Genomic DNA, 25,854 nt, shown 5'->3' on the forward strand with positions numbered 1-25,854 from the left:
GTATCTGTTGGCCAGAAAGCTGACTGTCGTAACAAGTGCAGAAGTAACAAAACTTGGTTCAAATCTCTAATTGATGTTCCATCACGCTCACAGCCTGCAGACTGAACAACCATGTACCAGTAGAAATGGGTAGAAAGTGAACGGTAGTTAAATATCACCGCTATTAGCAAGTTTTATGTCTTCTGTTTCCTTTAAACGAAGAAAATGAAGGTTTTTGGGGCGTATCTACCTCTACGTTTGTGTAATTTGTACCTCTTAGAATTAGAGACTCATTTCACCTGTTTCATCGTTGCTGAAAGGGTCAAAAAATGGTTCAGATGGCTCTGAGCACTCTGGGACTTAACATCTGAGATCATCAGACTTAGAACTAGTTAAACCTAACTAACCTAAGGACAGCACACACATCCATGCCCGAGGCAGGATTCGAACCTGCGACCGTAGCAGCCGCGTGGTTCCGGACTGAAAGGCTCAATTTTTAACACTACTGTCAGTAATAATTCAATTCGTAACAGTTCTAAATCACGTGTTTGTGTCATGTTCATTGCCACTTTTGCTAGTCTGTCCGCATGCTCACTGAATAATAATCTTCCGTGCCCCGGTACCTAGATAAATAATACCTTTGTCCGTTCGTATTTTTTATTTTTTCCACTTGTTGCTTGGTACGTTAATCTGAATCATACTAGACAAATGTAATGACTGATGTACACCCTTGCTGAGTGATATGGTTAGAAACTTATTATAGGAGACAGTTCTGTCACACATCCTGCACGTCACGGCTTCCCCAGTGCCGTCTGCTTCCATGCACAGTGTTCTAAGCTTTTCGTGTAGCTGTCACATTAGACTACTTGCGAAAGAAAATGTCCTATATTCACGGAAACTAAACTGACACTCTTATGTGAGGAATATTCTCGCGTATATCTGCTTGCTATCTACACTCCTGGAAATGGAAAAAAGAACACATTGACACCGGTGTGTCAGACCCACCATACTTGCTCCGGACACTGCGAGAGGGCTATACAAGCAATGATCACACGCACGGCACAGCGGACACACCAGGAACCGCGGTGTTGGCCGTCGAATGGCGCTAGCTGCGCAGCATTTGTGCACCGCCGCCGTCAGTGTCAGCCAGTTTGCCGTGGCATACGGAGCTCCATCGCAGTCTTTAACACTGGTAGCATGCCGCGACAGCGTGGACGTGAACCGTATGTGCAGTTGACGGACTTTGAGCGAGGGCGTATAGTGGGCATGCGGGAGGCCGGGTGGACGTACCGCCGAATTGCTCAACACGTGGGGCGTGAGGTCTCCACAGTACATCGATGTTGTCGCCAGTGGTCGGCGGAAGGTGCACGTGCCCGTCGACCTGGGACCGGACCGCAGCGACGCACGGATGCACGCCAAGACCGTAGGATCCTACGCAGTGCCGTAGGGGACCGCACCGCCACTTCCCAGCAAATTAGGGACACTGTTGCTCCTGGGGTATCGGCGAGGACCATTCGCAACCGTCTCCATGAAGCTGGGCTACGGTCCCGCACACCGTTAGGCCGTCTTCCGCTCACGCCCCAACATCGTGCAGCCCGTCTCCAGTGGTGTCGCGACAGGCGTGAATGGAGGGACGAATGGAGACGTGTCGTCTTCAGCGATGAGAGTCGCTTCTGCCTTGGTGCCAATGATGGTCGTATGCGTGTTTGGCGCCGTGCAGGTGAGCGCCACAATCAGGACTGCATACGACCGAGGCACACAGGGCCAACACCCGGCATCATGGTGTGGGGAGCGATCTCCTACACTGGCCGTACACCACTGGTGATCGTCGAGGGGACACTGAATAGTGCACGGTACATCCAAACCGTCATCGAACCCATCGTTCTACCATTCCTAGACCGGCAAGGGAACTTGCTGTTCCAACAGGACAATGCACGTCCGCATGTATCCCGTGCCACCCAACGTGCTCTAGAAGGTGTAAGTCAACTACCCTGGCCAGCAAGATCTCCGGATCTGTCCCCCGTTGAGCATGTTTGGGACTGGATGAAGCGTCGTCTCACGCGGTCTGCACGTCCAGCACGAACGCTGGTCCAACTGAGGTGCCAGGTGGAAATGGCATGGCAAGCCGTTCCACAGGACTACATCCAGCATCTCTACGATCGTCTCCATGGGAGAATAGCAGCCTGCATTGCTGCGAAAGGTGGATATACACTGTACTAGTGCCGACATTGTGGATGCTCTGTTGCCTGTGTCTATGTGCCTGTGGTTCTGTCAGTGTGATCATGTGATGTATCTGACCCCAGGAATGTGTCAATAAAGTTTCCCCTTCCTGAGACAATGACTTCACGGTGTTCTTATTTCAATTTCCAGGAGTGTATATTTAGCTACAAATATTACACATATGTCAGTGTTATTCGTACATATGCCAACAGAAGTATTTCCTACATATTTAACCTGACCAATAAGAAACAACTAATTGAGGTTAGCTGCAAACATTCACATCTTTAACGGGTGAACGCCAGCTGATACTGCACGCTGTCATTTGTTACACTGTTTCAAATGCAATGCAAAGACGCGCCGTTGGCTAGGACAAGGCGCCGTTCAGGAATCCGCGCCTTCGCAACTTCATCGTCCATGGTGACGTGTCGGCCGAGGGCAACAGCAGAAGTGAACGAACATAAACTGCAACAAATTGTGTGAGCACACGCAGCCTTCATAAATTCGGCCGAGCAATACTGGAATGTGCACGCTTGCCCTCATTAATAAAACTGAATTTTACTGCTCGTGAACTGGGTCCTCTCTGGATAAGCTCGTACACTGCGCGCTGTGAGCAATTACTTTGCAGCGGAATAACCGGGCAGTGGCTGTCAAAGACCGCAGGCATGCTCGCAAGGATCCCGACTTTATTATTCTCCGCCACAGATATTTTGCCTTCATTGCTGCGATGTATCTCGCTAGAATTTGTTTTGCAGGCCAGGCTCTCTGCGTAAGCAAGACTCTTCATATAACAGCTAGAAGGAGGGAGCTGCTATTCTGAGTAGAGTGAAATTTCTAGTCATTGTAACAAAAGATCTTCCGGGGAGCATAATAGCTACGGGTGAACGACACGCAGCCGAAAGTGGCCGTTTCTCTGTGCACAGACTGTCCATGAATAAAGTAATGGAGATTGCAAAGTCGTATGAGCAAAAGGGAAACTATACTTCAAGTTACTCTACGCGTCATAGTGCGTCTGCCGAAATCTTTCCCTTGATGCTTTCGTTCTCCATCGCCTCTTAGGTGCTTTGAACAGTTAATAGTGATCAACAAAACTGTCGAATTCACTTTTCCGATCACTATTACTAACTGCTACTAAACACACAATGATTAGCTTGTTGTTATTAACAGTGGCGTACGTTGTAAGACAACTCGGTAACTCGTACAGGCACGTCTTTGGTGTGCGCATTGGACAATGATTCACTTTGTCCATATCTACACGCGAGCCGACGCCACAATTTTTGGCGAAGACAGAGCATGCCCTCTGTCTCACAAGTGAGAGACTTTTGCGGCGAGCAGAGGTGTGTGTGAGCAGATAACGTGTGCCAAAAGTGAGCTGTGTTAAGCCGATACCCTTCCGAATGGATATACACTAAAGAGCCAAAGAAACTAATATCGTGTAGGGTCCCTGCGAGCATGCAGAAGTGCCGCAACACGACGTGGTATGGACTCTACTAATGTCTGAAGTAGTGCTGGAGGGAATTGATACCATGAATCATGCAGAGCTGTCCACAAATCCGTAAGAGCACGAGGAGGTGGAGTTCTCTTCTGAACAACACATTGCAAGGCATCCCACATATGCTCAATAAAGTTCAAGTCTAGGGAGCATGGTGACCAGCGGAAGTGTTTAAACTCAGGAGAGAGTTCCTGGAGCCGCTCTGTAACAGTATTGCACGTGTGGGTGTCGCATTGTCCTGCTGGAATTTCATAAGTTGTCGGAATGCACAATGGACATAAATGGATGTAGGTGATCAGACAGGATGGTTACGAGTCACTTGTCTAGACGTATCAAGGGTCCCATATCATTCCAACTGCACACACTCCACACCATTACAGAGCCTCCACCAGCTTTAAAAGTCCCCTGCTGACATGCACGTTCCATGGATTCATGAGGCTGTCTCCATATCCGTACACGTCCATCCGCTCTGTACATCTACATCTACATGATTACTCTGCAATTCAGATTTAAGTGCGTGGCAGAGGGCTCATCGAAACACAATCATACTGTCTCTGTACCATTCCACTCCCGAACATCGCGCGGGAAAAATGAACACCTAAACCTTTCTGTTCGAGCTCTGATTTCTCTTATTTTATTTTGATGATCATTCCTACCCCTACCTATGTAGGTTGGGCTCAACAAAATATTTTCGCATTCAGAAGAGAAAGTTGGTGACTGAAATTTCGCCGCGACGAAAAACGTCTTTGCTTTAATGACTTCCATCCCAATTCGCGTATCATATCTGCCACACTCTCTCCGTTATTACGTGATAATACAAAACGAGCTGCCCTTTTTTGCACCCTTTCGATGTCCTCCGTCAATCCCACCTGGTAAGGATCCCACACCGCGCAGCAATATTCTAACAAGAGGACGAACGAGTGTAGTGTAAGCTGTCTCTTTAGTGGATTTGTTGCATCTTCTAAGTGTCCTGCCAAGGAAGCGCAACCTTTGGCTCGCCTTCCCCACATTATTATGTATGTGGTCTTTCCAACTGAAGTTGTTCGTAATTTTAACACCCAGGTACTTAATTGAATTGACAGCCTTGAGAATTGTACTATTTATCGAGTAATCGAATTCCAACGGATTTCTTTTGGAACTCATGTGGATCACCTCACACTTTTCGTTATTTAGCGTCAACTGCCACCTGCCACACCATACAGCAATCTTTTCTAAATCGCTTTGCAACTGATACTGGTCTTCGGATGACCTTACTAAACGGTAAATTGCAGCATCGTCTGCGAACAACCTAAGAGAACTGCTCAGATTGTCAACCAGGTCATTTATATAGATCAGGAACAGCAGAGGTCCTAGGACGCTTCCCTGGGGAACACCTGATATCACTTGAGTTTTACTCGATGATTTGCTGTCTATTACTACGAACTGCGACCTTCCTGACAGGAAATCACGAATCCAGTCGCACAACTGAGACGATACCCCATAGGCCCGCAGTTTGATTAGAAGTCGCTTCTGAGGAACGGTGTCAAAAGCTTTCAGGAAATCTAGAAATACGGAATCAACTTGAGATCCCCTGTCGATAGCGGCCATTACTTCGTGCGAATAAAGAGCTAGCTGCGTTGCACAAGAACAATTGTTTCTGAAACCATGCTGATTACGTATCAATAGATCGTTCCCTTCGAGGTGATTCATAATGTTTGAATACAGTATATGCTCCAAAACCCTACTGCAAACCGACGTCAATGATATAGGTCTGTAGTTCGATGGATTACTCCTACTACCCTTCTTAAACACTGGTGCGACCTGCGCAATTTTCCAATCTGTAGGTACAGATCTATCGGTGAGCGAGCGGTTGTATATGATTGCTAAGTAGGGAGCTATTGTATCAGCGTAATCTGAAAGGAACCTAATCGGTATACAATCTGAACCTGAAGACTTGCCCGTATCAAGCGATTTGTCATAGTACAATTTGAAACGAGACTCTTCAGACCGGGCAACATGTTTGCCGTTATCAACAGTCCAATGCTGGTGCTGACGAGCCCAAGCAAGGCGTAAAGCTTTGTGTCGTGCAGTCATCAAGGGTACACAACTGGCCCTTCGGCTCCGAAAGTTCATACCGATGATGTTTCGTTGAATGGTTCGCAAGCTGACACTTGTTGATGGCCTAGCACTGAAAAATGCAGCAATTTGCGGAAGGGTTGCACTTGAGTCACATTGAACACTCTTCAGTCGTCGTTGGTCCCGTTCTTGCAGAATCTTTTTCCGGCCGCAGAGATGTCGGAGAATTGATGTTTCGCCGGATTCCTAATATTCACGGTACACTCGTGAAATAATCGTACGGTAAAGTCCCCACTTCATCGCTACCTCGAAGATGCTGTGTTCCATCGCTCGTCCGCCAACCATAACACCACGTTCAAACTCACTTAAATCTTGGTAACCTGCCATTGTAGCAGCAATAACTGATCTAACAGCTACTCCAGACACATGTTGTTTTATATAGGCGTTGCCGACCGCAGCGCCGTATTCTGCCTGTTTACATAACTCTGTATTTGAATACGCGTGCCTATACCAGTTTCTTTGGCGCTTCGGTGTAGCATTCGCAGCTGGTCACTATTAGTGTTTCCTTTTCCTCTTCAAGATATAATTTCACTCTTTCCTTAAAATTATATTGCTGTTAATTCGTATTTCTACGTGGTTATGTAATGTTATACATTCTTCTGGTTTACATAGAGCCGCATGTGGGACAGTGTGCTTTATAACCAAACTGGACGAAAAATTAGTCGAACTGTAAAAATGATATACTGGCAGCCGTTATTTTTAAAGCTTTTTTTTAGGCTACTAGTTTCGTCCAATAGAGTCATCTTCAGGTCCTGTAACATGAATGCCGAAAAGGATCCAGTTGTATGAGCATGCAGTAGTGGAAATCAATATAAAGACTTGGATATTTGTAGGAAAATTCACATTAACGGTTGGATGCGCACAGTATATCTGCAGTAGCATAAGATCGACTATACCGACAAATGCAGTCAAATAGTACCATATTTGTTGTCAGTTGTACAGTAGGTAACAACACATCAATGATTCAGTTGGTAGAGGGTTGAACTCGGTATAAAGGCTCTGTGCAGTGTGCCTTTACTACAGATAGGAAACAGACACCATTTGTCATAGTGCTTGTCGTGTACATAAACAACGACTGTGACAACGTCACAATTACCATGTGTTGAAAAAGCAAAAATTCGTGCGTACAAGGAAATGGAACTCTGTGATCATTAAATCACCAAGAAGTTGAACCCTTCAACTACAGTGATTAACAATTTCGTTAGATTGGGCACACGATGTGAACAGAACGGAAAATATGAGAAAACCAGACAACAACCTGAGGCATCGAGCGAAATGATTACTTTTGTGCAAATCAAGGGTCAGAAACCATTATTATTCTTTTCAACGTGTTGTTTATTACAGTAGCCAGTAACTGCCAGACGTGTGCGACATATTTTGACACATGACAGACATTCTTGCATTCAAGGAACGACTGCACAAACCTGCTCTAACACCCAGACATAAATATGCTAGCTTGGAGTTTGCCGAAAAACATGTCATGGACGTCGTAGTGGAATAAAGTGATATTCAGTTATGAGAAAAAGTTTAATTCAAATTGCCCGAATGGATTTCAGTATTTTTGGCACGATCTCAGAACACAGCAGCAGGTGAGAATGACTAGAAATTTTAGTGATGGAAGTGTTATGATTTGGGCAGCAACTGCGCTAAAGGTAAATCATGCGTTGCTTGGCTCAACACTAGAATGTCTAATGTTTCACAAGATAATGCATCTGCGATTCCCGCTACAACCGAAATGTTGTTGGTCTTGCTCTGGCCTATAAGTAGACCGGATTTGAACCCGATGGAAAGCCTTTAGAGAATACTTCCGAGGCATCTTTATCGCAATGGAATGCAATTTGAGACCGTATGTGAGCTGAAAAGGGCGATAGGAGATCAGTGGACGATAGTTCCAGTCAAGAACTACTAATCCTACAGATCAATGCCGAAGAAAATTTTTGAGGTAATAATGAAGAACAGAGGTTGGACAAAGTACTAACAGCGCAAAAACACAATAGGACAGTAAGTGCGTTTATACCAATTCCCATCCAGTATATGCAAACTCTTTGGTTCGTTACTCGTCTTATGAAAGAAAGAACGCAGTTTCTTCATGATGTTTTATGTCTTATACACTGAAGTGCAGAAGAAACTGGTATAGGCATGCTTATTCAAATACAGAGATATGTAAACAATCAGAATACGGCGCAGCGGTCCGCAACGCCTCTATAAGACAACAATTGACTGGCACAGGTGTTAAATCGGTTACTTTGCTACAATGGCAGCTTATCAAGATTTAAGTGAGTCTGAAAGTGGTGTTAATAGTCGGCACACGAACGATGGGACGCAGCATGTCCGAATTAGCGATGAAATGGGGATTTTCCCGGTAAAATATCAAATCTCCGACATCGCAGCGGCCGGAAAAAGATCCCGCAAGAACGGGACCAACGACGATTGAAGAGAATCGTTCAACGTGACAGAAGTGCAACCCTTCCACAAATTGCTGCAGATTTCAATGCTGGGCCATCAACAAGTGTCAGCGTGTGAACTATGCAACGAAACATCATCCATATGGGCTTTCGTAGCCGAAGGCCCACTCGTGTACCCTTGCTGATTGCACAACTCACGGCTTTACGCCCCACCTGGGTCCGTCAACCCCAGCATTGGACTGTTGATAACTGGAAATATGTTGCCTGGTCCCACGAATCTTGTTTCAAATTTTATAGAGCGAATGGACGTGTACGGGTATGGAGACAACTACATGAATCCATGGACACTACGTTTCAGCAGGGGACTTTTCAAACTGGTGAAGGCTCTTTAGTGGTGTGGGGCATGTGCAGTTGTAATGATATGGGACCCATGATACGTCTAGATACGTCTCTGACAGGTGACACGTGCGTAAGCATTCTATCTGAGCACCTGCGTCCATTCATGCCCATTCTGCATTCCGAGGAACTTGGGCAATTCCGGTACGACAATGAGACGCCCTACACCTCCAGAACTGCTACAGAGTGGCTCCAGGAACTCTCTCCTAAGTTTAAACGTTTCCTCTGACAACCAAACTCCCCAGACACGACCATTACTGAGCATACCTGGGATGTCTTGCAATGTGCTCTTCAGAAGATATCTCCTACCCGTCGTACTCCACGGATTTCTGTAGAGCTCTGCAGGATTTATGGTGTCAGTTCCCTCCAGCACTTCTTCGAGTCCATGCCACGTCGTGTTGTGGCACTTCTGCGTGCTCACGGGAGCCCTACACGATATTAGGCAGGCGTGTCAGTTTCTTTGGCTCTTCGGTGTATGATCAGACATTGTTCTATCACTTTCGTAGGAACGCGGTCGTTATACTAATTTCCCTCTACTATGTAATAGGGAACCAATATTTGCGCCTGATCTGCTGTTACATGTGGTGGGAAGAGGACACACTGCCAGTGAAGTCTTCTACGGAAACCAGTCGCAAATATAGGTTGCCTGTCATATACTTGTACGACTCGGCCCTTCTTGTCGTTCATGCTACAGGGCCTGAAGATGACTCCGTTGAGGAGTCGAAACTGGTAGCCTAAATAAAAAAGCTATCAAAATGACGGCTGATGAAATGTTAGTTTTACAGTTCATCGAACCGCAACAGACTCACACGCCATAATCACCAGATGGAATTGCGTCGTCCCCAAGAAATATCATGCTAATTTTCAGTATCACTACCTCCATCCTGGTTTCAGCAAAAAGAGTGACCGCAGCTTTAGTTACGTGTACCATATCCAGCTAGTGGTGATTTGATATTGCAGAGGCACTAGAAGAGTAGGAGGGGGGGGGGATGCGGATTGCTGCTACGTTTCACCTGATGGTTAGAAGTGGCCCCAGGCATTTCCTGTGGGATTAAGATCGGGTGGTTAGTGCAGCAGTTGAGGGGCGACGCGGCGCCTGAATGTTCGCCAAACCAGGAACGTATGCTGTGAAAATAAGCCATAGACATATTGGAAGACAGGACTTTCCACAGAGTATACGAGGGGCATTCAATAAGTAATGCAGCACATTTTTTTCTGAAAGCAGATTGGTTTTATTCAGGATTTTAATACACTCTTTTGGCTACCAAACCCGGTTTTCCAGCATAATCCCCGTTCAATGTGACGGCCGTACGCAACCTTACTGGGAGAGCCTGTATACCCGCATGGTACTATCTTACTGTTCGATGTCGGAGCCAACGTCTTTCTGCAGCAGTAACCATCCCTTCACTCACGTACTGCTTACGGCAGAGTGCATCCGTAACTGAGACAAACAAATGGAAGTCGAAAGGTACGAGATCCTGGCTGTTGTGTGGATGAGGAAGAGCAGTCCAAAGAAGTTTTGTGAGCTCCTCTCGGATGCACAGAGTTGTGTGAGGCCTTGCGTCATCATGGAGAAAACTTTGAGTACCTGCAGCTGGTGGTCGAGTTGTCAGCACTACCAACAGAGACGTCCACTTGAGCAGCGAGGCGTTTGATTGTGAACCATCGACCACCTCGAATGATTGTGTCCGAAAGTTCCAACACTGCAGAAATCGAGGCTGTGAGCGGCCGGCCGGCCCGCAGGAGATCCGACAGGTCTGAGCGACCCTGTGCATGGGGGCTTAATTAAATACTTATTATGCAAATATTTTTTAATTTTTCGTCGCTGTCTGTCCGGTTACGCAGTCTCGTAACCGGTTGGCCCTGAGTAGTATTTGTACGCAATCTGACTGCATTGAATAACAACAAAGAATGAAAGAAAACTTCCGTTAACACAATTAATTAATTAAGTCTCCAGCAACTATAAAACCTAGGAAACAACAAAACACAAGTGTAGCTGTTCTGTGTGTGGAAGTGTGATTCAACGTACACATCTGGCACGGTTCTTCCTCAATAAGACAAGATATTTTAAATACCATTTGCCGGCCGGAGTGGCCGAGTGGTTAAAGGTGCTACAGTCTGGAACCGCATGACCGCTACGGTCGCAGGTTCGAATCCTGCCTCGGGCATGGATGTGTGTGCTGTCCTTAGGTTAGTTAGGTTTAATTAGTTCTAAGTTCTAGGGGACTGATGACCACAGCAGTTGAGTCCCATAGTGCTCAGAGCCATAAATACCATTTAGACTGAATTAATTAAATAAAACTGAAATACTATAATTGCACATAGAAACCCGAATTACAGACTAATACATGAACACGAGCCAGATGCTTTGTTGACTGAACCTGTGACCAAGAGGCATTATTGTTTAAGATTTTGAAATAATAAAAAAAAGGAATTTTTTTACCTTCATATATATTGACGAAAAGTACACTCTAGTCCATCAAAGCAATATGACAACATCTGAACAAGCACTCTCCATGGGAACTTCTCAACGACGACACGCTACTGCAACATCTCCACAAGCAGTCTCTACCACCGCTTCTCGACAAGAACTCTCCACGACGACTTCACGACAAGCACTGCCTACCACCGCTTCTGAACAACTACTGCCAGTGGAGGCGGCTGAATAATACTCTTTGGCGCAATCTCTGGCGCTGTGACTCAGTGTAGCCACCTTTCATATGCCCCTCCTCCACGGGCTAGAATTTGATGGTATTTTTGCCAGCATTGGTGGTGAAAATACCACCAAATTCGTCCAAAAATACAGACAAAAATTAAAAAGTAATATTAATAAGTAAATATCACATAACTAAATAAATTTTGGCTTTGCACTGACCGTTCCATATCCTAATATATAAAATACAGTAGGGAATACAAATGCTTGCATACATATGATTTTACGTAATAGTTTACATAAGTATTATTCAATCAATGGCACCAGAAATGACGAACAGGTGCAGGTAAGAATTTCATAACATTTCATAAACAGTAAACACAGAAAAAATCAGTTTTTTACAAATATTCACATAAAACCCTTTCAATATTTCAATAAACAAGTAGGACTCCTCAGAGTAGTTGACAGTTCCAACAGTAGCACCCAGCAATGATCAAGAGGTGCAAATAGCAGTCTCATAACATTTCATCAACAGTATTTAAACAGCTTCAACAGTGGCACCCAGGAATGTTGAACAGATGCGGACACCAACAAGTGACATCATTTCATTAGTAGCAGTTCCACCAGTGGCACCCAGCAATGTTGAGCAGGTGCAGACAGCAACAAGTGACATTATTTCAGTAGAAGTAGTCCATTAGTGGCACCCAGCAATGTTGAGCAGGTGCAGACACCAACAAGTGACATCATTTCAGTAGAAGCAGTTCCATTAGTGGCACCCAGTAATGTTGAACAGTCACATTATTTCAGTAGAAGCAGTCCATCAGTGGCACCCAGTAATGTTGAGCAGGTGCAGACAGCAACTAGTGACATCATTTCAGTAGAAGCAGTCCATCAGTGGCACCCAGTAATGTTGAGCAGGTGCAGACACCAACAAGTGACATTATTTCAGTAGAAGCAGTCCATCAGTGGCACCCAGTAATGTTGAGCAGGTGCAAGTAACAGTCCATAATATTCACTATCACTAATTAGACAGTTCATCAAGGTTCATCAGCAGAAATTAAACACTTACAAGTGGCACCCAGCAATGTTGAATAGGTGCAAGCATGAACAACAGTTTGAAGGCACACACAATTGCTTTTACAAAATCATTATCAATGCTCTTACACTAAACATACAAATTATAACAAACACACAATTGATATCAGATAATTGTCATATTAACTATTACAAAGACACAAATATCAGTAAACCTATAATATTTATGGGTGTCAGTGCAAGCCACAACAAACAAGTAAAATAATATTTAGGAGATAGGTCGGTACCAATTATTTGGGATTAGGAAAGGAAAACACACAAAACACACTCACTCATCTTTCATCCACATTTAAGTACTACTGTGTAATTGAATAGTGTTAACTGTGTAAATGCAATTCTGTCCAAAATTTTATGTTCAACTTGTGTATCAAGTAGTAGTGGCAGCAATGTATAACAGTCAATAATAGTTAGTCAATGTCGTAGTCATCATGTCTAGACCAATGTTTGCCAAGCCAAATCAAAATGTACGGTTGCTGAACAACTGTCAGTGTGCCAAGATATGAAATTACTTCCTCTCTCCAATATATATATATATATATATATACTGCTTATTGATTTAACAAAGTGTGTGTGTAGACAATCTTCTTTCCACTTGAGTGTTCTCATCTGCTATCTTCATCCTCCTCGTTCCATATAGACCAACAAACAAACAAAAATGCTCCTCACTTACTTCACCTCTTATCCACCAAAACTCCAATAATCATCATCATCACATAATCTTAATACTTCAATAATACCTCTTACGTCAATACATATAAACCTTATCATCAATACCATTTACCTTACCTCTCTTCGACCAAAACTTCAATAATCATCAACTTCACACAATCTCAATACCTCAATATTTACCTTACCTCTTGTCCACCAAAACTCCAATAATCATCAGCATCACATAATCTTAATACTTCAATAATACCTTTTACGTCGATACACAAAAACCTTATCATCAATATCATTTACCTTACCTCTTGTCCACCAAACCTCCAATAATCATCAATTTCACACAATCTCAATACCTCAATAATACCTCTTCAATATGTCGATACATATAAACCTTATTACAATAAACAGGTCATTTCACTTCCATAACAACTCTTTCCTCTAGTCAGTATCCTCGAACAAGTACAGACAAAATCCTAGTGCAAACTTCAATTCATCATCCCATACAATCCGAAGACACAATGTCCACACACAACCTCTGTGTAGTCCACCTGAGCCAAATCTTCTACTCATTATGAATTATAAAATACATTTTGGTTACCTTGTCCATCATTAAATAAAAGAAATGCATACATGACCTCTAACAGCCTTTAGTTTGAATAACTTTCAGTATGTAAGTACGAGTACGGATTGCGAATGATCTTAATATTTCACAGGGTGTGCACCACTTCAAGAATCATGGCAAAACAGAAGCAAACATGTGGATTATTTCTTGTGTCAAATGTCACTTACTATTTCAATTGCTCACGAAGAATGCAGTGTAATAACTGTCAATGGTCTAAATCTAGTGTTGGTATGTCATGTCGTTCGCTTCCTTCCTATTAGCATAAATTTATACAGCTTCCATAAAACCTCCAGCTCATGTGACTTCAATGAAGTTTCTTGTGCCAATGTCGTTAGTAGATTTATAGCAGTTCATTTTCTTACCTTAAAAATATAAGGCACTGAGCGTAAGAAAAACATGCAATAGCGAGTAAATATACCAGTAGAGAACAAAATGTCAACAAGTGGATGCAGCACAATCCCTACAACGAGGCTCTGCCAAGCAAACAATCTATAATTAATACCATAGTGTAACCCAAACTCTATGTTCGTACACAGTATATCAGCATTTCTAGATACCAAATTAAAGAATAGTTATGACAACAAAACCATAAATGTGCAATCCATACGCAAAGCAGCAAATATATATCTTACATAATAAACAGGTCATTAGCATCGTATCAGCATAAGCAAATAAATGTTCATATGTAATCTTAATAAGTAAACATGAAGGCGTAAGCAGATAAATCAGAAAGTATAACCTACATACATGACCATATCAGCACAACTAATCAGGTGACAATTATAATTTAAATAAATAAGCACAGCAGGGACATAATAAAAAAAATGTGACATCAGTGAAAAAGCAGCGCAGCCAAGCGATGCATAATATACACAAGTAACAACCCTGTTCATTAATCAATCATTGTCAATATCAGTTAATGTACGCAAGCACGTCGCTTCACAAGTAAAATCATAGAACATGAAATTTAGCACAAAATATAAATCACGTAATCGCGAGCAGCAATTTACGTCTAAAGTACGTACCTAAGTGGAAATAAGTTTCCTGAAAAATAAACTCAATTAATAGTTACCTTTTTAGTTTATTAATTTCTTCTTCGAAATGACATTCTTTCTGAAAATTTCTCGATAGCAAGTCCTCTTAACGTCGGACACACACAGAATTTACCTGAAGGTCTTAAATATTTTATACAACCGTATCCTGAAAACTACTGAACGTTAATAACATAATTTATCAAGTCACTATAGCTTTATACTGAATTTAATCGGAGAAATTAGACTGTGTATTTGTTTACGGCTGTCAGTGCATTCGCACCGAGCGCTCGTTCAACTGTAGGTATGCGTGACGTAGGAAGTAATTGTTTGCGGTCAACGACTGCCTTGTGCGGCGCGCTGACTTGACTGTTGCTTTGAGTATGTGCCGCCGCCAAAACACAGCGCGGTATCCTTGTATTCTCTGCATGTTTACGTATAACTGTTGGTTTCTCGAAAGTATGTCATTCCACAAAAATTTTAACGTTCGATATGTGATGTATTCCCTTAGAGCGCTGAGATTTAAGAGTTTCTACTTCGACAGTGTTATCATGAATAATTTTGCGAAACCTATATGGACCGTTATAAAGCAGAAAAATTTGCGATACAAGCCTTTTCCTTTGTGAGACAAACAGTGAGACTTAATTAACACCTTTTGACCAACTGACAAGGTTTTTAAACGACCAGGACGTTTAGCTGATTTCTCTCTTCTAGCAGCCGCAGATGCAATATTTCGTAGAGCCAGGTTGACAACTTCAGAATGCCGCAGTTTCCGTGAAGGCGGAAAAGGAACGATTTCAGAAATGCGATTTGTCGGTGCTTTATTTTTTAATATCAGTATAGGCTGTAAAGAAGTTGAATCATTAGGGAGTTCATTCAGAATGTTTTGAAAAATATGTAGATACTGATCCCACGTTCTATGATTCTGATGACAATAAAGTCGACACAATTTATTGATTTGCTTCATCCATCTCTCTGAAGCGTTAGATTGAGGGTGAAAAAGTGAAATGAAAATTGGTTTAATCTTACGACGCCGTAGAGTATGAAGCCAAATTTTAGAACGAAACTGTGATCCATTATCTGATATAACTTTATCAACATGACCCACTTCTTTAAGAAAATGTTTGATGAAAGCATTAGATACTGAACGAGCTGTTGCTTTACGTAAAGGTGTAAAACACACATATTTTGATGTCGATTACACTGCTACCAAAATGTACGCAAAACCATTAGTAGAACGAACCACTGGACCGAACAAATCGACTGCAGCCATGTCCTTTAATTTCGCTGGAATGATAGGAAACAACGGTGCTCTGTGAGAAATAGTTGGCGGCATAGCCTTTTGACATAATTTGCATTTGGCAAGAACAGATCGAATACATTTTTCCATATTACTGAAGTAGCAATTTTCTCGTAATTTATGAAAGCATTTTCTGGGACCAAAGTGTGCATAACTGAAATGTGTGTACCAAATAAATTTATTAACCCACTCATCAGGAATACAAACTAACCAAACAGAGTTGTCGACCGATTTTCGTTTAAAAAGAATATCGTTGCGAACTAAATAATACTGTCTGATCGCTACGCTTTCCTTTCTCCTCCACTTCTCCTTAATGTCCTTCCAGATTGGATCCTTATTTTGCTCCTTAGCGATGTCCTGGAGCGAAGACGAAATAAAATTCTCAAACGCAACACCTTGAATATACATCAAACAATAATTGTTTTCCTTGCAGTCCTCCTCAGCATTTTGTTTCAAACCCATCGGTGCACGTGATAAAGCATCAGCAATAATATTTGAAGTACCCTGTATGTAAATAATACTAAAATCAAATTCCTGTAGATACAACGCCCATCGTGACAATCTTTCATGAGATAATTTTGTTGACATAAGAAATTCCAGAGCTCGATGATCGGTGTAAACCTTAGTATGCCTGCCATACAAAAAGATGCGAAATTTTGTGAAAGCCCAAACAACAGCCAAAGTTCCGTAATCTAATAATTCTTTTCTGATTTAGAGAGAACACGACTTCCAAATGCAATAGTTTTCTGTACTACAACGCCGTTTTTTTCTATCTCTTGAAATAAGTGTGCACCTAGGCCTTTGTAAGATGAGTCCGTCGCCAAACAAAAATCTTTAGATAAATCCGGGTGTGAAAGAAGTGGAGCAGCAACTAAAGCATCACGAAGTTGTTCAAATTCTGATTGAGCTTCCTCATCCCAACACCAATTAGAATTCTTTCCAGATAGTTCACATAAGCGAGGTGTGGCCAAATCGTCCAATCTAACAAAGCGTCTAAGAAAATTACAGACACCAAGGAAACTACGAACATCAGGTTTTGTAGTAGGAACAGCATAATTACGAATAGCGTCTAGTTTTTCTGGATCAGGAAGAATACCTTCTGTCGAAATAATATGACCAAGAAATTTCACCTGAGAACGACCAAATTCAGATTTTTCCAAGTTCACTGTAATGCCAACTCTTGCAAAAATACGTAATAATGAATCCAAAATTTTGTTGTGCTCACTCCAAGAACGTTTAGCAATAAGAATATCGTCAACATATGAAGTAATATTGTCACGAAGATAAACAGGTAAAATTTCATTTAAACTACGAATGAATGCTGCTGAAGATACAGTAAGTCCAAACGGTAATTTCCGAAATCACTTTTGGGTAAAATAGTCATATCCGGTTATTTTTTAGCGTCTCTCTAGATAGATTGATAGTCGAAGAGTTGTTTTGATAGATGCAAAGAATAGTAAAAGAGTAGGCAGCAGTGCAGAAAACTAAAAGGGAAATAGCACTACTACAGCTCGGGGCCCCGTGCACGCTACGGCACATATTCACTTAGTGTAGTGAATCCCCTGAGGACTTTAATAGCCGTACATAAATTCCAGTTTGTGACTTAGTGGCAAATTTGGCGGAAGTGCGTACATAAATTGATCTAACCATGAACATGGATGTATGTCATTCTTAGAATTGCGAAAGATCTTAAACTTCCGAACAGTTAAGAAGAGTTTATAGTCAAAGTTTTCTCCTCGTGGCGACAAAGACCTACCGCGTCTGTCCCACTCCGAATGTCGATTATTGTCAAGTTCGCGCGCCTGGCGCTCTCTTGTTGCATCTCGTAAATGAAATACACTCCTGGAAATGGAAAAAAGAACACATTGACACCGGTGTGTCAGACCCACCATACTTGCTCCGGAGACTGCGAGAGGGCTGTACAAGCAATGATCACACGCACGGCACAGCGGACACAACAGGAACCGCGGTGTTGGCCGTCGAATGGCGCTAGCTGCGCAGCATTTGTGCACCGCCGCCGTCAGTGTCAGCCCGTTTGCCGTGGCATACGAAGCTCCATCGCAGTCTTTAACACTGGTAGCATGCCGCGACAGCGTGGACGTGAACCGTATGTGCAGTTGACGGACTTTGAGCGAGGGCGTATAGTGGGCATGCGGAAGGCCGGGTGGACGTACCGCCGAATTGCTCAACACGTGGGGCGTGAGGTCTCCACAGTACATCGATGTTGTCGCCAGTTGTCGGCGGAAGGTGCACGTGCCCGTCGACCTGGGACCGGACCGCAGCGACGCACGGATGCACGCCAAGACCGTAGGATCCTACGCAGTGCCGTAGGGGACCGCACCGCCACTTCCCAGCAAATTAGGGACACTGTTGCTCCTGGGGTATCGGCGAGGACCATTCGCAACCGTCTCCATGAAGCTGGGCTACGGTCCCGCACACCGTTAGGCCGTCTTCCGCTCACGCCCCAACATCGTGCAGCCCGCCTCCAGTGGTGTCGCGACAGGCGTGAATGGAGGGACGAATGGAGACGTGTCGTCTTCAGCGATGAGAGTCGCTTCTGCCTTGGTGCCAATGATGGTCGTATGCGTGTTTGGCGCCGTGCAGGTGAGCGCCACAATCAGGACTGCATACGACCGAGGCACACAGGGCCAACACCCGGCATCATGGTGTGGGGAGCGATCTCCTACACTGGCCGTACACCACTGGTGATCGTCGAGGGGACACTGAATAGTGCACGGTACATCCAAACCGTCATCGAACCCATCGTTCTACCATTCCTAGACCGGCAAGGGAACTTGCTGTTCCAACAGGACAATGCACGTCCGCATGTATCCCGTGCCACCCAACGTGCTCTAGAAGGTGTAAGTCAACTACCCTGGCCAGCAAGATCTCCGGATCTGTCCCCCATTGAGCATGTTTGGGACTGGATGAAGCGTCGTCTCACGTGGTCTGCACGTCCAGCACGAACGCTGGTCCAACTGAGGCGCCAGGTGGAAATGGCATGGCAAGCCGTTCCACAGGACTACATCCAGCATCTCTACGATCGTCTCCATGGGAGAATAGCAGCCTGCATTGCTGCGAAAGGTGGATACACACTGTACTAGTGCCGACATTGTGCATGCTCTGTTGCCTGTGTCTATGTGCCTGTGGTTCTGTCAGTGTGATCATGTGATGTATCTGACCCCAGGAATGTGTCAATAAAGTTTCCCCTTCCTGGGACAATGAATTCACGGTGTTCTTATTTCAATTTCCAGGAGTGTACATTATCATCTTCAAGACCCGCTGCTATCGGTGATTCCAAATTTCTTCTGCCGTCTTTTCCCAGGATTTCGCTTTTAATTTCTTTGACTTGCTTTCCTAATGCCTCAAATTCCCTTTTAACGCGTTCAATAAATTTTCCCTGATTTTCAACGTGCTTATTTATGTTCTGGTACTCTTGGGTTTCTGAAAATGGCAATGGAGCTGTATCATCTGAATCTCTGTCCCCATTTAAACTAACACTTGTCAATTTATCTGCAGTCTCCTCATCTCTTTCCGATAAGTCACCTATTTGTTCTTTTTGTTTATTTACATCTTCCGTAAGTGTCGCGACTCGGGTTTCAGTATTGACACATTTAGTAGTTAATTGTTCATACTGTTGTGTTAAGTTATTTATTCTGTCATTTGGTATGGATTCCTCGGTTCTTTCAAGTATTTCTTCCTTATCATGTGCACGTTGTAAATTTAACTCTGAAAATTTTTGTACTATCACGCGATCTCTTTCTTCCTGTTCTCTATCCTGTTCCTTTTGTCTGATTTCTATTGAAATTAATCTGTTATTGTGAAAATTCAAAATTGGTTGTACTTCTTCTCTAATTTCTTTCTTTGATTCATTTTTCATGTTTTTGAAACATGTCCCTATTCGTGAGCCTAACTGTGTTTCCATTGTTTCCATCTCGATTTTAATTGTTTCTATTTTTGAGCTTAACCGTGTTGCCATTGCTTCCATTTATGATCCCAGTGAGTCTAACCGTGTTTCCATTGTTCCCCTTTGTGAGTCTAACCGTGTTGCCATTTGTGAGTCTAACCGAGATCCCAAATTTAATATTGCACTCATCAACTGCTCCATGTTAACTTGTTCGAAGTTCTTTTCGCCCCTAACATTTCCCATAAAACTAACTTCCTTCGACATAGCCGTAAAGCTATCTGTGTTCGATACTATTCCAGAATCTTCTGTCGTTAATATCGTATTCTGAAAATTTTTTGATTGTGAAAAATTTTGAACTGGTTCTGGACTACTTTCCCGACTTATTAAATTGTTTTCTACTTCATTATTCATCATGCCGTTTTCCTGTGTTGGCGAGTTCGCCATGTCAACAGTTTCGTCATTCTCACTATCCATCATTTTCGCCTTTTTCATCGATCGCGTAATCATTTACAAAACATACAAAACTCGTCACTGTACGAAAATTACACTCAATGGCACTTTATCTCCAACAATACCATTCACACGAACTGCTTCCCGACAAACACGATTAACGAACAATTGAAATCTTCATAATTGCACAAAATTGTCAAACGCGTATACAAGACATCAAAAATTAAATTCTGCCAAGATACCATTAAAAGAAAGACAAGACAACTACAAGTGTTCATTACCAAATCTACACATGCAATATTCTATTACTACAAATTACTACAACAATACTACTGTCTGCTATTTTTACTATCAGAAGATTTCCAAAGGATGATCCAAAGCAGCGGTCGCCATGTGCATGGGGGCTTCATTAAATAAATTTTATTATGCAAATAATTTTACTGTCTGTCCGGTTACGCAGTCTCGTAACCGCTTGGCCCTGAGTAGTATTTGTACGCAATCTGACTGCGTTGAATAACAACAAAGTATGAAAGAAAACTTCCGTTAACACAATTAATTAATTAAGTCCCCAGCAACTATAAAACCTAGGAAACAACAAAACACAAATGTAGCTGTTCTGTGTGTGGAAGTGTGATTCAACGTACACATCTGGCACTGTTCTTCCTCAATAAGACAAGATATTTTAAATACCATTTAGACTGAATTAATTAAATAAAACTGAAATACTATAATTGCACATAGAAACCCGAATTACAGACTAATACATGAACACGAGCCAGATGCTTTGTTGACTGAACCTGTGACCAAGAGGCATTATTGTTTAAGACTTTGAAATAATAAAAAAAAGGAATTTTTTTACCTACATATATATTGACGAAAAGTACACTCTAGTCCAGCAAAGCAATACGACAACATCTGAACAAGCACTCTCCATGGGAACTTCTCAACAACGACACGCTACTGCAACATCTCCACAAGCAGTCTCTACCACCGCTTCTCGACAAGAACTCTCCACGACGACTTCACGACAAGCACTGCCTACCACCGCTTCTGAACAACTACTGCCAGTGGAGGCGGCTGAATAATACTCTTTGGCGCAATCTCTGGCGCTGTGACTCAGTGTAGCCACCTTTCACCTGTTGCCATGATGACGGACGTCTCGCCCATCGACTAACTGTGCTTTTGTTCACTGCCTGGTCTCCGTAAACATTCTGTAAGCGCCACTACTACTCTGGTTTTCCGTCAAAAGAAACTCAATGATAGCTTCCTGCTTGGAACGCACTCCCGTTACAGACGTTGAAGGCTACGTATAGCGCTGCCACCTATCGGGACTTCATGAAACTGTAGGTCATGAGGTGCCAATATTCCATGACGTCTCACAAAAAATTCCGCAGTTTTTCAAGCGAAATTGGTCGAGAAAAAAAAGTGTTGCGGTAATTATTGAACGCAGCTCGTACATATTGCAGACGTAGAAGAAAGGGCAACACTTCGCCACCGAGAATGTTGAAATAAATGTCTTTCCCAGAAATACTAAAGAACCTTCTCCTGCCTGAACTGGACTATCCACACAATTACGGCTAAACGCCTCATAGGGTCGTCGGTGCAATCGACTACAAAAGAGACAAAATCATAACTCCGCAGATCAGCCTACACGTTTCCAGTCACCTATTGCCAAATTTATTTGTTCTTCGGCCGATGCAGGTATTACAGCCTTATGTGTCACTCTGGAATTTTGCGAAGATATCCACAGCACGCACTTTTCTTGGCAATATTTGCTCGGTAACTGGGTGAGACAGACCTACATTCACCAACAACTGCAATTCTTGTCTTATTTGGAACCGATTATTGCTGAAAAAGCGCGGAACTCATCTCCGGTCCCTGTCCGTAGGATGTTTTTACGAACCTGTGTAGTATACCTTGTAGACACGTTGGCTAGCCCGTCTTCATAAGCTAGCTCGGTCATCTTTAGTCACTTCGTGTCCTAACTTATCATTCTACATAACTCTTCTGTAGTATCACATGCGAAACGCTTCGGTTCTCTTCTATTCCGGTTGTTCTATAGTCCATGTTTTACTACTATGTTTCACTGCTCCAAACGTACATTCTCAGAAATTTCTTCTTCAAATGAGTGCTGATGTTTGATACTACTTAGTCAGGAAAGCCGTCCTTGCCTATGCCTCTCGGCTTTCTATGTGTTCCTTGCTCCGTCCGACGTATTTTTTTGCTTCCAAGGTAGCAGAAATCCTTCACTCCACCTACTTCGTGGTATCTAGTTTCGATGTTAAGTTTATCGCTCATATCGTTTCTGCTACTCTTCATCACTTCCGCCTTTCTACGGTTTACCCTGAAACCATATTCTGTTCTCATTAGGCTATTCTTTCCGTTCAGTAGGTGCTGTAATTATACTTCTCTTTCACTGAGAATAGCAATGTCGTCAGCGAATCTTATCATTCATATCCCTTCAACCACTAAAAAACCTATGTTTTATTTGCTTCGTTGCTTCCTCGATGTACAAAATGACCAATAAGGCAAGAGACTACATCCCTCTTTCGCACTCTTTCTGAGCCGTGCGTTCGTTCTTGGTCTTGTAGTCTTATTTTTCGCTCTAACATAATAGTTTTTTAAATTGTTGAACGCTTTTTTTAAGTCTTAATTTGTCTTGTCCTGTTTCCATTAACCATCACAAAGCAGAACTGTGTCTGTGGTGCCTTTACTTTTCTAAAGCCAAATTGAGAGTCGTCTAGTAAATCCTCAATTTTTTGTACTCTTGTTAGCAGAATCGATGACTGATTTTTAAGCTGATTGTACTGTAGATCGGGCACTTACTGTCCTTGTGATCGTGATTTTTCCGAACGTCCGATGGTATGTCTCCAGTCTCATAGACTGCACACCAATTTGAAGAGTCATTTGGTTGTCAGCACCCCAATGATTTTAGAAATTTCGATGGAATTTTATCCTTTCTTTCTACTTTCTTTTTTATGCTTTCTTCCAAAGCTCTGTTGAACACTGACTCTAATATTTGACTACCTGCCTTCCACGTCGACTCTCATTTCTTCTTCTGTCTGCATCAGGCAGCTCTTACCTCTTGTGAGGTCTTCGATGTACTTCTTCTACCTATCATCTCTGTCAGCTGCGTTTAATAGTGAAACTTCTCTTGCACTCTTAATATTGATGGCCTTGCTTTTAATTTCACCGAAGGTTGTTTTGACAATTCTATACCCTTGATCTGTTTTTCCGACGGCCGTATCTTCTTCGGTTACTTCACATTTTTCCTGTAACCATTATGCTGTGCCCTCAGCGTACTTCCTATTTCTTTGATTTCTAAGAGACATACTGTTGCATACATGTCTTCTGCTGAACATTTTGGTACTTTTTTCGTTCGTCGGTCAATTGAAGTATCTCTTCTAATTCGCAAGGTTTCTTCGCAGTTGCCTTCCCTGTAGCTGTATGTCTGTGGGCTGCTTCTATGCTCGTCCTTATCAGAAATGTCGATTTCTCTTCAACTGAACTGCTTAGTGTTCTTTGTTTCTTTTGGATTCACATAAACTTCGATCTACTCTTCATCAACATAAAATTGTGATCGAAACCTGTATTAATGATTCAAATATAGATTTAGATCATAATTTTATAATGATGAAGTGTGGAATAACATTTAATAGAATCTTCCACACGAAAAAATAATGCTTAACACCGTAGGGAGTTCAGTTGAAGAGAAGTCGACTTCCCTAACAAGCATATTCATAGAAGTAGCACATACAATTAACATGTAGGAATAAAGATGAAGAAAACTTGTTAATATTCGAAAGCAAAATACTAAGGAAAATTTTTGGATCTGTATATGATGAAAATAATTTCGAATGTAGGAAAAAAAATTGAAAAACTAAGAGAACTGTGTAAACACCATAACTCTGTGAAAGTGCCAAAGAAGATAAGGTTGTACTGGGAAAGCCGTATAGCAGAACTGATGGACTAACTGCAAAACAATAGATGGAACGAAAGAAAGGAGACGACCTAGAATCAGGTGGCGAGAAAATATTCGGAAGGATACAGCTAGGATGAACATCAACACCAAACGGACGAACAGTGGAATCGGCAGATAAAAATGGAAGAGGCTAGTAGAGCAGGAGTTGATCGACAAGGGCCCTGTCACATGTAAAGTAATTGAGATACAAACCTACATGTGCCCCAGGATACGCCTTACAATCCAGTATTTGACTTAGGAATTTGCCCCCACCCCTCCCCTAATCCACCTGGAATCTTAACATGTCTGTAAAGGTACATGATTTCTGCACAATGTAACTGGAATTTATTGCAGAACTCAATGTGTCTTTCTCCTCTTCCATTCCTACTATGTATCCCATGTTCTCTCGTAACTCTCTTTTCTGTTCGCTTGCATACTACAGCATACCGATACCCCCCCCCCCCCCCGCCCCCAATCAGTTTTTCATGTCTGTTTACATACTGAATTACCCACTCAGTGCCGTCTGCGACTATACCTGAACTATTGTTTAATGCAGACTTTCCACTGCATTCTGCATCCTTATGCCGTCGATCACCATTGATTCTTCCGCCAATAGGGGGCAGTTTCCCACCCCAAAAGCTAAAGGGTGCCCTGAACCTCTGTTTGCTCCTCTGCCGTCTGCGTCAAGGCCGTTGGCAAAACTAAGGTGACTTCTAATGCCGAAGTCTTAAGCCAACAATGCTGATGATTTTCGTTCAAAATTTAAGCAATGGTTGGGTTCTAACCGGGGATCAAAGACGTTTCAATTACCACAGCAGAGTCGGTGAAAGAAGATTCCTGACAGCTGACAGAGCAATTGCCAACTTTCAACTGCGATACGCGAACGGCTGCAGGCGAAAACAGTGGTCATCTGTAAAGATCCAGCAACACTGTGGTACAAAACTGCGTTACGTAACAGGTTTGGGTAGACACACAACAATGGAAAGGAAAATTGGGGATGTGCAAGATAACGATCAGTTTGGTTTAGGAAAGGTAAAGGCACCGGACAGACGGTTCTGACATTGCAGTTGATAATGGAACCAAAATTAAAGAAAAATCCAAACACGTTCATAGAATCTGTCGACCTGGAAAAAGCATTCGACAGTGTCAGATGGTGCAAGATGTTCGAAATTCTGAGACAAATAGGGGCGAAATATAGGGATTTACGGGTAATATACAATATGTACAAGAGCCAAGAGGGTACAGTAAGAGTGGAAGACCAAGAACGAAGTGCTCGGTTCTGTAACAGAGGGATGTAGTCTTTCACCTACTGTTCAATCTATACTTCGAAGAAGTAAGGACGGAAATAAAAGAAAGATTCAAGATTGGGATTAACATTCAAGGAGAAAGGATATCGATGATAAGATTCGCTGATGACATTGCTATCCTCGGTGAAAGTGAAGAAGAATTACAAGATTTTCTGAATGAGATGAACAGTCTAATGAGTACAGAATATGGATTGAGATTAAATCGAAGAAAGACGAAAGTAATGAGAAGTAGTAGAAATGAGAACAGAGGGAAACATCAAG

Source organism: Schistocerca cancellata, chromosome 2 (genome assembly GCF_023864275.1).
Source record: "Schistocerca cancellata isolate TAMUIC-IGC-003103 chromosome 2, iqSchCanc2.1, whole genome shotgun sequence".
Lineage (NCBI taxonomy): Eukaryota > Metazoa > Arthropoda > Insecta > Orthoptera > Acrididae > Schistocerca > Schistocerca cancellata.